The 13,304-nt window shown below is 39.4% G+C and overlaps 1 protein-coding gene and 1 long non-coding RNA gene across 3 annotated transcripts in view; one reads left to right on the forward strand and one right to left on the reverse strand.

The window, feature by feature from the left end:
- Nucleotides 1–13,304, forward strand: part of LRRN1 (leucine rich repeat neuronal 1) — a 37,854-nt gene that overhangs the window by 14,670 nt on the left and 9,880 nt on the right. The window lies entirely within an intron of this gene.
- Nucleotides 1–13,304, reverse strand: part of LOC119507453 — a 280,538-nt gene that overhangs the window by 9,514 nt on the left and 257,720 nt on the right. For both annotated transcript variants that reach the window (XR_005211242.1, XR_005211241.1), the window contains exon 3: nucleotides 11,842–11,980. This is a non-coding gene — a long non-coding RNA (uncharacterized LOC119507453). The remainder of the gene's footprint in view (nucleotides 1–11,841; nucleotides 11,981–13,304) is intronic.

The raw sequence follows: 13,304 nt of genomic DNA on the forward strand, positions 1-13,304 counted from the left end.
CTTCTATTAGACCTTTAAGAGAAAGACTCCCAGATTTCTCTGCAGCCATAAACTCATTCCCAAATTCCAAATTACTGCCAGATATTTTCACCCTGAAAATCACTGAAGGGTCAAGAGGAGGCAGTGGTGTCCAGGAACTGGGAAAAGGAATAGCTGTACTAGAGGAAGCCACGACCATCTGCAAAGGAACAAAGCCGATGGCAAACGGTGATCCAGCAAGGATGGAACCAGGGAGAGAAGTACTCCAACCCCTCTCTTCCCATCCTCTAATCACTCAAATGGAGGGTCATCTCAGCTCTAATATGAGCTCTTGTTTTTGGAATGACTATTGTCATTGTCACCCAGGCTTAAATCTTGCCATTATTTTTAACACTTCTTTCTCCCCTTTCTCCAAATCAGGTCACCTGGAGTATCTAGCAGATGCTTCTCTCATTTTAGTTCTCCAATGTCTCTGTTCCTGTCATCACAATGCCATTTCCAGCTCTCACTCCCTCTTTCTAACTTACTGTAAGTGCCTCTGAACAGGTTTTCCATTGTGTTCCCTCCCCAGTCTGTCTTACCGTTGGCAGCTCAATCTTCCTGAACTATAGAACTGGTCCCATAGTTCCCCTGTGGAAAAACATGAAGTGGTTCCCCACTGGCTAGAGGATTGTGCTGGATATTCTCCATGCCCCTGATCCACTTTCTGCCCTTCTCCACTTGGCTTTGTGTCCCAGGAATCAGACTTGTATGCACTGTTTCAAAGGGCCCTTTGCCCTCTGGCTTCTGGGTGGGTTTGGCTTCCTGTGGTAGCCAGCTCAGGGATGCTTGACCATCTTTGTGAGTTTACCTTAACCTTGCCCATGCCTTATAAATGGTCTCTTTTTAAAACTTTACTTACTCCCCTTAGAGTGTACCATCTGTTTTCTGCTAGGTCGCTGGCAAGCATAATAAATGAGAGAAAATTCCTTAGCAAAGCATTGAAGGGCCTCCATAGCTAGGCACCTTCCTGCCTTTTGGCCTTGATTTCCAAAACATAAATCCCATTTGAAAGGAAATCATCCCTATTCCACCTCTGCTGCTTTGGGACCTTTGTACCAGTGGTGTGCCGGTGAAGGTTTAACGGTGGGCTCTCCAGAGAGATAAGCCGTGATCTGTAGTACTTGCCAATTTCTGTAGTGTAAACCCTCCCACCATGGCCAGTTTTAAACTGCCAACATGATGTCTCTGAACATCACCCTCTACAAAGAAATGTGCACAACTGGCTCAGGGCAAGCTGGCTGCAGCACCCCACTGCTTTGCATACTCCTTACCCTCCTTCCCAGAATATCTGCATGCCCACTTTCATTGCCAGCTTCTCCACCGCCTTTAAAAACACTCTCCTTTACTTGGCCAAAAGTCAGTCCTTTGAATTCTCACAGTACTTTATCTTTACTTCCCTTATTGCACTTAATCAGTTTCTACTGCATTATAGGAGGTAGTCTATGCATATGCCATCACATCTCCTCTATTAGAACATATGTTCCTTGGGAGAAGCTCATTATCTGATTAATCTTTGAATCATCTCTGTCAACCTCTGGCCCCCAGGAGCTGGAACAGTTCCTTACACAGAAGAGTTGCTCAGTAAACTATTCTTATTCATTTCTACCACTTCTGTGGACATTTGAATTGGTTAAAAAAACACAAAATTACCAGGCATGTATTGATGGCAGTACTTCTCAACTCAGAATTTTCTGGTGAGTTGCTAACATGGATGCTAGTTAGACTTTTGAGATTTACAAACCCCTAAGGGAAAATAAGCTACCTGCTCATGTTTTATGGCAAGTTTCTCAAACTTACTACATAAGGTTGCTTAAGTCTCCAAGAAAATAATTGTCATTCTCTGGTTTTGTTTTCAAATTATGTCTTCAATATCCTCATTTAGATGTAATTGGAAGTAATAAACCATCATTAAAATATATTTCCTTATTCTTATAACCATCTGAGCATTCCATAATTTAAATTGTGTTCCCTTAAACCTAAAAATCTACAGTAAACTTTTAAGGCACACATTAGTCCTGGATATATAAGATTCTACTGCATTTATTCTACTATGTGTTTTCTTAAGAAATAACTCTTTTAGCTTTTGTAAGTGATAACTTTAACTTTGCTTCAGTAAAAAAAAAAATTACTCCTATATTTAAACTTCAAATAGTAACTACAATTTAGATTAGAAAATTAGGAGGTAAACTGATAAAGATGACCTTAAAATAGCATTGGATTATTTTATATTTTAATGGTCGTGAATGACAATATGGACATTCAACTAAAAGTATACTTTTTACTTCTAATTTAATGGAACACATGAATTGAAGAGAGGTGCCAGAATGCAATATGATTTATAGTGCCTGCTGGCATTTTAATGTTCTCAGCTGTTCCTTTGCATCATTTGATTACATGAGGCCCAAACTGTGTACTTAACGGCTCTCCTACTAATGGGCATTGAGGATTTATGGTGTCCGGGTCATCACCAATCTGAGCACTCTGAGTATTGGACCATTAGTTTCAAATCTATACTAACATAGGGGGACACACTGGCATCCAGGATAATCTATGATAAGAAACTGTTTCCAAATTCAGAGAGGTGATTTTCACCTGATTTTAATTTACCAAAACAATTTAAAAATGTGTTTATCAGAAATCCTAATTAATTAGAATTTTCCCCCACTGGAGTCCAATTTTAGGAGAAAAGGGAAAATTGGAAGAAATTAATAACCAGGGCTTTAAATTAAAAAAAAAATTCAACAGAAGATTTCCAAGCTGAGTTCCTTATCAGGGTCTTGGAGGTTATAGGTCTTAAAAAAAATCATTTAACTTTGCCTTTATCGAAGGCCAGAAAGTGGGTATTAAAACTTGAAACTAAAAGCTTCGTAGGAACCTTTGAGCTACTCAGAAAATTAAATTTCAAATCCCATAAGCCTAACCTTCTGTTTAACCAAGATTTTGTTCTAAGTGTTAGATTTCTTATATATATGTATCTTGGAGAATGCTGTGATGCACTCTGTTACTGAATGTCTAACAAGATGGTTGAGGCAAATGGTATCCCAAAAAGGGTCCTGACTCTAGAATCCAACCAACCTAAATTTCATCCCAGCTCTTCCACTGACGTGCTGTAGGAATCCTGAAAGTCACTCCATCTCTGAGCACTAAGATTATTTGTAAAATGAGAATAATACCTTCCTTCCTGGAGCATTTGTGAGAACTCAGTAGAAAACAGTGTTGCTCCCTTCTGTTTTGTATCTCTATTCCTTCCCTTCGCCCTCCTTTGGCCAATGAGAAACCCTCCTCCTTGGAGAGCCACTGCCCTCCCCAAACCTTCAGAGGGAAGATTTGAACAGCCAGGTGTACCTTTTTCTTACTGTCTTCCAGGAGACTAAGTATTCCTTTACTATATTCATTCTCTCTCAGTGCTGAAGAAAATCAAGTCCCTTATGTCCTTATTAAAATAAACAGTCATAAAAATAGTCTGGGAAAGGAGCTGGAAACTAAGTTTATTTTAAGTGTTCAGGGACAGATGGCTCCATTTCATTTCTTTAAAGAAGACAGCATTCTCCAGAAATACAATGTGCTTGAGTTCTAGCAAGTCAAAAGGACAAACACTGCCATTCACCTCAACACCGTCTTCAACCTTGACTAGCTGGAACTTTTGTGTTAAGAGATGTACACTTCCATATGTTTGTCTTCAAATTTTAAAGGAGCATTTTAAGGTGGAGAAGGGACATGTCCATAATAGTTTCTCCATCTAAAGTTTAAACAAGCACTTAGTCTTCTAATTGGCAAATTCTAAGGAGACTCTTTAGAGAAATAGGATTAGATCAGAACTAAAAGAAGAGGCTTCTGTTTTAAGGATACAGGGCATTTAAAAAAAAAATTAAAATGTTAAAATGTCAAATCTGTAATAAAGATGACTGCTGGATTAAAAAATGTAACAAAAGGTGGGAAAGAACTCTGTTCATGTAAGGAAAAGTGCAATACATGCTCTGAAACAGGATGTGAAAACATTTGCCATTTTCTTGATGAGAAGATTTATTTTCACTGTACAAACTAAATTTTAATTCAGTCTGGGAGCAAAAGAAAAATCTGATACTGTCTAATGGAATTTCTTGACTTGGTTAGCATCCAAAAATCTATGGCTTGGTATTAACAGTGTGCATCTTGGCACCATGACAAATCTATTTTTTCATTGGTATATCTAGTTTTGAGTATTCAATCAAGAGCCATTGTAGCAACCACCTGCCTATTGCAACATTTATTAACAGAGTGGTAAAATCTATGTCTGAAGTGAAAATACTAAGCAATATACTGTGAAGTACTTAAAAAGAAGTAATGGAACTGGACCGTGTAGGCAGATTAAAACTGCCAAACTACAGATTTAGCATTTATTTAACATTTAATCATGCCTCTAATTACAAAGTAATTATTTCATATAGACATATTAGGGGACGAGAGTTAAAATAATTTGTAAAAGACTAAAACTAATTGATTTCATGGTAGTTTTTATATTATTGCACTTGCTGGTAATAAAAAGGAGCAATAAAAATGGTCTAGTTGTTGGTTCATGTTTTGTTGTATTTAGCTTCTGTCAGTTTCTCAATTCAGTAATTTTAAACTGCTACTTTATGATTCCAGCTATGCAAACAGCCCATTTTTTTTTTACAAAGAAAGAAAGAAAAAAAAAAAAATGACTTTTTTTGATCCTACAGTGATCGAAACAGAAAAAATTTTTTGTCCTGATCCTACTGGCTCTACTTCTTTGCCTGACATAGAATCTCAGGTTTAAGAGATTTGAAAGACCATAGGTCCAAGAATTCGTCAAACTGTTTCTGTCGTGTGACTTTCGAAACACTGGAGGAAATATGATTTTGGCAGAAGAACTAAGATACAGTTCATGAATAATTATGAATCTGACCTACTTGTTCTACTAGTTTTTAGAAGCTGCTGCAAAGATCATCAAGTTTACTGTAGCTTTTAAAATAAAGAAATGGATATCTCTATATTCATAAGATTTGCAAGCCCAGGGAGAAAACAGCCTCCTTTCATAATCGGTTCTTATGTCCTAAGTGTACAGTGAGGAGAAGAGAGTTGGTGAGGAAAGCAGGCGACTTACGTATTTAATAAAATAAGCATTTATATAAAATAACTTAGAAAGCAGTTATTATACATACTGCACTTACTTTGTACAGAACAGAGGACACATAAGTGTTCTAAGCATTTTACATATATTATCTCATTTAATCCTCTTATCACCCCCCCCCCCCCATGAAGAGAGGACGCTGACACCACTCTCAGTGGAAACACTGAGACTAGAAGAATCAAGTGATGTATGCGTGGAGCTGGATTTTAATTTCAACCTGTGCTCGCTCTAGCAGTGCACGTAGCTGCCAGAGCTGCCTTCTTCTGAGTCTTATGTTGTTCTCACTCCCTTTTCTTCTTTTGGGAAATACAGAGATAATTCCCTGAGTACTCCAAAAACCATTTCCACTTTTCGCAAAATATTAATTTGCCCCACTAATTTTTAGAACTACTTTTATCCCATATCTTCTGCAATCATCTGGCCCAGCAATACAATCTAGAAATGGTAAATGTTTTTGATGGGAGGCAACTAAATTGCATAAAATACAAAACAGACAGGCACACATTCACCTGAAAAGGCTTATTTAGTGATTCAACAAGCATTTTCTGAGTGTCTGCTGTATGCTCAATGCTCTACCAGGCTCTATGCAGCTAGCTTGTCTCTGAAAATTCTTAATTTCTAAAAAGTTACAGATGAGCAGCCTTTCCTCTGGGATATATGGTAAGAGTCGTGACATTTTTTTGTTTAGGTTGTTTCATATACAAAGTGTTACTCTCTGCCAACTACTAGTTCCAAATACAGTAATGACAGCCATGTTGTACTTGATAGTTGAGTTGGAAACAGGAGCTCGATTCTGATGAAAATCTTGGTTTGCGTCATTCTGAGATTCTGGACAAAAGAATTCCTTCTTTTTATTCTTTTACCTTTTAATCAGTAATTATATATATATATTATTGAGACTGTTCACTTACCATACAACTATCCAAAGATCCAAAGTGTACAATCAGTTGCCCATGGTACCATCATACAGCTGTGCATCTATCATCACAATTTTTTTCAATTTTTAGAACACTTTCATAACTCCAGAAAAGAAATAAAGACAAAAAAAAGGAAACTCAGATCCTCCCATACCCCTGACCACACCCCACTCCATTACTGATTCATAGTTTTGGTATAGTACATTTGTTAATGTTGATGAAAGAATGTTAAAATACTACTAACTGTAGTATATAGTTTGCAATAGGTATATATTTTTTCCCTATATGGTCTCTATTATTAATTTCTACTTATAGTGTCATACATTTGTTCTAGTTTGAGAGAGAGTTTTCTAATATTTGTATAGTTAATCACGGACATTGTCCACCACAAGATTCACTGTTTTATACATTCCCATCTTTTAACCTCCAACTTTCCTTCTGGGGAGATGCGTGACTCTGAGCTCACCCTTTCCACCACCTTCACACACCTTTCAGCACTGTTAGTTATTCTTACAACATGCTACCTTCACCCCTGTCTATTCCCAAATGTTTATGTTCACCTTAGTTGAAAATTTTGCTCATAATAAGCAACCGCTCCCCATTCTTTAGCCTCATTCTATATCCTGGTAATTTATATTTCATGACTATGAGTTTACATATTATAATTAGGTCATATAAGTGAGACCCTGCAATATTTGCCTTTATTTGTCTGTCTTATTTCACTCAATATAGTGCCCTCAAGGTTTCTTCATCCACCCATTTCTTTTAAGATGGTTTTGTTCACACACCATACATTCCGTCCTAAGTAGACAATCATTGGTTCCCTGTATAGTCATGTATTTATGTATTCAGCACCATCACCACTATCTATATAAGGACATCTCCATTTCTTCCACAAAGACGGAGGGAGAGTCAAAGAAGGCAGAGAGGCAAAAGGAAAAGAAAAGAGAAAGAGAGAAAAACAAACAAACAAAAACAAAACTTGATAGCTAGAAAGTGACAAAAGGAAAGATAGCATTAACCTAATGTAGAATAAAGATTCAGACAACATCACCAATGCCAGGAGTCCCATACCCTTCCCCTATGTCCCCACCCCCCATATGCGTTTAGCTTTGGTATACTGCCTTTGTTATATTGAAGGAAGCATAATACAATATTTCTGTTAATTATAGTCTCTCGTTTGCATTAATAGTATTTCCCCCCATCCCACCCTATTTTTAATACCTTGCAGTGCTCACATTCATTTGTTCTACTTCATGTAAAAACATATTTGTACCTTTTATTACAATCATTGAGCACCCTAGGTTTCCCTGAGTTACACAGTCCTAGTCTTTATCGTTCATCTTTTGTTCTGGTATCCCACATGGTCCCAGCCCTCCTCTTTCAACCATATTCACAGTCATCATTGTTCAGTGTACTTATATTGCTGTGCTACCATCTCCCAAAATTGTTTTCCAAACCTCTCACTCCTGTCTTTTCCTTTCTGTCTACAGGGTTCCTTTAGTGTTTCCTGTAGAGCAGGTATCTTGTTCACCAACTCTGTCATTGTCTGTTTGTTGGAAAATATTTTGAGCTCTCCCTCATATTTGAAGGATAGCTTTGCTGGACATAGGATTCTTGGTGGTTTTTCTCTTTCGGTATCTTAAATACATCACCCCACTTCCTTCTTGCCTCCATGGTTTCTACTGAGAAATCTGCACAAAGTCTTATCAAGCTTCCTTTGTATCTGACAGATCGCTTTTCTCTTGCTGCTTTCAGGATTCCCTCTTTATCTTTGACATTTGATAATCTGATTATTAAGTGTCTTGGTGTAGGCCTATTCATATATATTCTGTTTGGGGTATGCTGCGCTTCTTGGATCCGTAATTTTATGTCTTTCATAAGAGATGGGAAATTTTCATTGATTATTTCCTCTGTGATTGCTTCTGCCCCTTTTCCCTTCTCTTCTCCTTCTGGGACACCAATGACACATACATTCTTGCTTTTTGTTTTGTCCTTAAGTTCCTGGAGACGTTGCTCATATTTTTCCATTCTTTGTCTGTTCTTTTTTGTGTAGGCTTTCAGGTGCCTTGTTCTCCAGTGCCTCTTGAGATCTGCTGTTGTATGTTTCCATTGTGTCTTTCATCTTTTGTGTTGTGCCTTTCATTTCCATAGATTCTGTCAGTTGGTTTTTCAAACTTTCAATTTCTACCTTATGTACACCCAGTTTTTTCATTATACAGTTCATACCTTTTGCCATATCTTCCCTAAACTTTTTGAATTGACTTATTATTAGTTGTTTCAATTCTTGTATCGCAGTTGAAATGTAAGTTTGTTCCTTTGACTGGGCCATAACTTCATTTTTCTTAGTGTAGGTTATAGTTTTCTGTTGTCTAGGCATGGTTTCCCTGGTTACCGCAATCAGATTTTCCCAGACCAGAACAGGCTCAGGTCCCAGAAGGAAGAAATATTCAGTATCCGGTTTCCCTGAGGGTGTGTCTTAGAAAATTGGTACACCCTGTGATGCCTCAGGTCACTGTGTTTTCTGCCCAGCAGGTGGCGCCTGTCAGCCTATAATTCCAGACTGGTGTAAGGAGGTGTGGCCCATGGCTGTTTTTCCCCAGGCTGTGGGGTCTGGTTCTGAATGGAAAGCAGGTAGTAGAGCTGGGCCCCACCCCTTTCCTCTTAGAGAAGATAGACCCCCTAGGGAGAGGTCATTAGCATTTCAGTGGTCTCTTTCTGCCTGTGCTATCTCCACCTTTGTTTGGGTCAGAGCACTGGGAACTGAAAATGGCTGAGGCTTTCTCCACTGAAAGTCCCCTTCAGGGCTAGGCCGCGGCTATCCTCCAGCTCTCCAAGGTCAGTTGTCACCCAAAGCCTCTGTCTGCTTGTTGGAGATTCACAGCTCGTAGTGAGCAGTCCACACTTGTTAATTAAAACCCCAGTTGGAGCTCAGCTGAGCTATACTCTCTTGCTGGGAGACAGCTTCTCTCTAGCACTGTGAGGCTTTGCAGCTTGGGCTGTAGGGGAAGGGGTCTCCCGGTTTGGATCCGCAGTTTTTACTTACAGATTTTATGCTGTAATCTTGGGCATTCCTCCCAGTTCAGGTTGGTGTATGATGAGTGGATGGTCACATTTGTCTCCCCACAGTTATTCTGGATTATTTACTAGTTGTTCCTGTTTTTTTATTAGTTATTCCAGGGGGACTAACTAGCTTCCACTCCTCTCTATGCCGCCATCTTAGATAGTCTAAGAATTCCTACTTTATGAATTTCTTTCTGGATTCAAATCATGAACATGCAAGAGTGCATTGGCTTTCCTCTCCTTTCATTTTGCACTCCCATTGTCCATACATCCATTTTGGATAGTCTTTGTTCTTTCTGGTGTACAGCAGAACCAATAAACAGAAGGGAAGAAAGGGCTTAAAATGTTGCAAGCTGGGCACTGTTAGGCACAGGCCCTTCAAAGGTGAATAAAACATGACTTTGGTCCTCAAGTATCATGTGTTAGGCCTGGATTCTGGATCACCTCTCTCAGAGCATAAAGGTGGGTGGGGAAAAGAAATAGAGTGTGGCTTACAGCAAAAGCGAATTTCACTGTGTAACATTACACCTGTGAGTGGTGGCAGGACAGAGCCAAGCCAGGTTGGCCCAAGACTAGAGTATTTAAACTTGGTCCTCATTCACGTCCTGAGTGGACTCAAATAAAAGATGTTATTCTCAGACCCTATCCTGATCCTACTTCATTAGTATCTCCATGAGGCATGAGAATCTGCATTCTTAAAAGCTCCCCAGGTTTTTGAACAGCCAAATTTGGGATCTAGAGCTACTTTACTCAATAATGGTAGCCACTAGTCACATGGGAGTATTTAAATTCTATTTAAATTAATTGGCTCAATAGATACATGTGGCTTGTGGCTACTGTACTGGACAGTGCAGATACAGAACATTTCCATCATGGCAGAAAGGTCCGTTGGACGGCACCCTTTCCAGGGTCACTTGTATACTGTCTTCATCTCTCCCCATGAGACTGTAAGTGAGGGCAGAGCCTGGACCTTCCAGCTTGCAACATGGTAAACACTCCATGAATATTTGTGGAATAGGTTTTCAACACCTGGCTTTAATTTTCAAAGGTGGGAACTCTATAGGAAATTTATGTTTGTTGAAGTCTTACCAGTCACTGTTCAAGATATGTTCTCGCCTTTAATCCTCCCAATGCCCATATGAGGTAGCTATAACTAACTCTTTTAATAGATGAGGAAACAAAGTCCAACAGAGGTAGAGTAATTTGTTCAAGGCAGCATAAGTAATGTCAGGATATGAACTCTCTGCTACCTTTTGAGACCGTGTCCTTTTAAACACACACACACACAGAGTTTCTCTTTAAAAGCCAGGTTCAAGTATTTTGCTCCCCATTCTAAGGAGTACTGCTTATGTGGGTGTCTTTAAAAGTAGGAACCCACATAAGAAGCATCAAATACCCTAGAGTTAGAGGGGCCCTTGGAAATCATGTGGCTTTAACCCACCCTCATCAATTAAGGGCAGGGAAGGGTAGTATGCTGTAAATTGCAAGCCCCTAGTTCTTGGTCTGTCACTCTAGCCTGTGTACCACATTGCCTCTAGAATGGCCTGAGAGCTAAACAGAATTCAGAGCTCATTAGTACCCAGGTATGGGTTTCCTGTCCACAACTTTCTAAATCACTTGAGACCTTGGACAATTGACTTTTGACCTCTCTGAAAAGTAGAGAGAATCCGGCTTTCTACCATAAACATGTAAAGCATTCTATTAATATAAATGTCTTTTATTAAAGTAAGTCTAGTATCAAAGGTAGCTATGTTAATATTATTATTATATTATTCCTGAGGCTTCTCCCATCTTGCGTGTCCTTTTCTGATCCATTTTACACTTCTTTCATTCGAATTTCTAAGCCCTTGTTTTTTGTAACACACACGAATTAAGAGAAGTTTAACTTATGCATTTTATAAATTAAACTTGCAATATCACTGTGCTTAGGTAGTACAGGTCAACCATTACAGTATTATGAATTCACTGCCATGTTAAAAAAAAAAAAAATCAATGGACATTATTTAGCTGACCTGACTAATTCTTTGCAATAAGTTGGTCCTTGGCAGGATTAACTGAGCTGTTGGGTGCACTCTACCCTGTCTACCAAAGCAAAGGTCAAGGTCAAGGTTATTAAAGAAAACAAACCACTGCACTATCCCTAAATAGAATGATATTTTCCTGTGCTACTCACAAGTCATAACTGAATAAGGTAGCACTAAAGGCCAATGTCCTTTAAAGAGTTTTCACCCAGCCTAAGTGAGAAAGAATAGGAATTTAAACCAGCCCTAGACTGGTGTTTTGAAGAGAGTAAAGGATATGGTGTTTGGAGGCAAGGGCTGTACAAGCTTGGCTTCTAAATATGCAGCCTCATCCCTTTGGGGGACATAAAATGAGAGGTTGTTTTAGACGTGCTGGATGGCCTTGAAGGCCTTTTCCAGCTTGAACAGTTCGAGCTTCTGGATATTTCACAGAGAGGCGAACCTGTGCTGCCTCCCATCAATTGAGGCCGAGTCAGAATCGTCAGTAGGTGTTGCTCCCCAGGACTTCCCTCAAGCATGTTTCCTGACCGGACCAAGCCTCCCACTTGGATGTGGACATGTCAGCTGGCTCTGGGCATTTGGTTGTTAGTTTTTCTTTAGTTTTTAAAATTTGCTGTTGTAACTCTGGAGTCCATGTGGTCTAGTCCTCCCGTTAGCCTGTCTGGTCACCCCTCCTAAAGGGCCATACCTGGTGTCCACACCTGGTTCCTCTCAGGAGCTGAATGAATTGTGATGCCAACTTTCATGCTCAGCTTGGAGACCAGCTGCTCCTGGGATTTTCTCAGAGATGCCGGCCAGGACTCTACCTGCAGAGTGATGGATTTTCCCTGGTGTGAAAGAGGAAGAAAAATGAGGGTGAATCAAAAGCTCACTGTGCCCATCCTCTTCTTTGCGCAGTAGAGCATTTATAACACCCAAGCACATCAGAGAATTTTTGAGTATTCATTAATTAATAATAATAATAGTATCAGAAGGGGGAGGAGGAGAAGAAGAATAAAATTAGAAAAAGGACAATCAAACTTTTCTCTGGGAACAAGAAAGTCAACACAGAAATTTAAAAGTGGCCTCCAGGTCAAGGTAGGGAGCAGAGAACTAGGGATCAAGACATTTGGGTTTTATCTTGAACCCCATTAATCGGGTCATCTTGAACCATGAAAGGGTTCTCTAAGGTTCTGTCTGCCCTTACCAGGTAGTCTTTTGAAAGAGGATTATGCCGTTTGGATGTATTATGTCCCCCCAAAAAGCCATGTTCTTTAACACAATCTTGTGGAGACAGACTGATTAGTCTGTTGATTAGGGTGGACTCTCTGACTGAATCATTTCCATGGAGGCGTGGGCCCCATCCATTTAGGGTGGGTCTTGATAGTTCATTGGAGTATTTAAGAGAGCCAGGAGCCAACACATGCATTGACTCTGACACAGAGATGCTTGGAGATGCAGACAGAAGGACACTTGGAGATGCTAAGCTAAGAGATGAAGCCCAGAGTTTTCCTGGGAGAAGCTAAGAGAGGACCCCCAGATGCTTAGAGAGAAATGCCCTGGGAGAAAGAAGAAAGGACACACAGGAGCTGAGAGAGAGGGGCTAAGAGAAACCCAGAGACATTTTGGAGAAAGCCATTTTGAAACACAACCCAGGGGCATAGGACCAGCAGACGCCAGCCTTGTGCCTTCCCAGCTGACAGAGGACACCATCGGCCATTCTTCAGTGAAGGTATCCTCTAGTTGATGCCTTAGTTTGAACACCTTTATGGCCAAAGAACTGTAAATGTGTAACCAAATAAATCCCCTTTATAAAAGCTGATCCCATTTCTGGTATTTTGCATAACAGCAGGATTAGCAAACCAGAACAAAGTTTGTGAAAAGAATTATAAATGTAACATTGAAAAAATATTTTTTCTGCAAAGAAAAGATTAACACCCAAATATTCTGGGTTTATAATTCTAAGTTTGCAATACAGGATATTTGCTAATAATATTTTAAATTTTATATCACATCAACTAATTATCAAATGCTCCCACTGGCTCAGCATTATAGGTGATGTTATTTTTATACTTGTATAACATAGAGGTTGCAAACTGGCCACTAGCCATAAAAGGCCTCAGAGAGCAGATAGATATTAGTTGGCCTTCACAGCTTAAAAACATTTTTGGA

Source organism: Choloepus didactylus, chromosome 1 (assembly GCF_015220235.1).
Source record: "Choloepus didactylus isolate mChoDid1 chromosome 1, mChoDid1.pri, whole genome shotgun sequence".
NCBI lineage: Eukaryota > Metazoa > Chordata > Mammalia > Pilosa > Megalonychidae > Choloepus > Choloepus didactylus.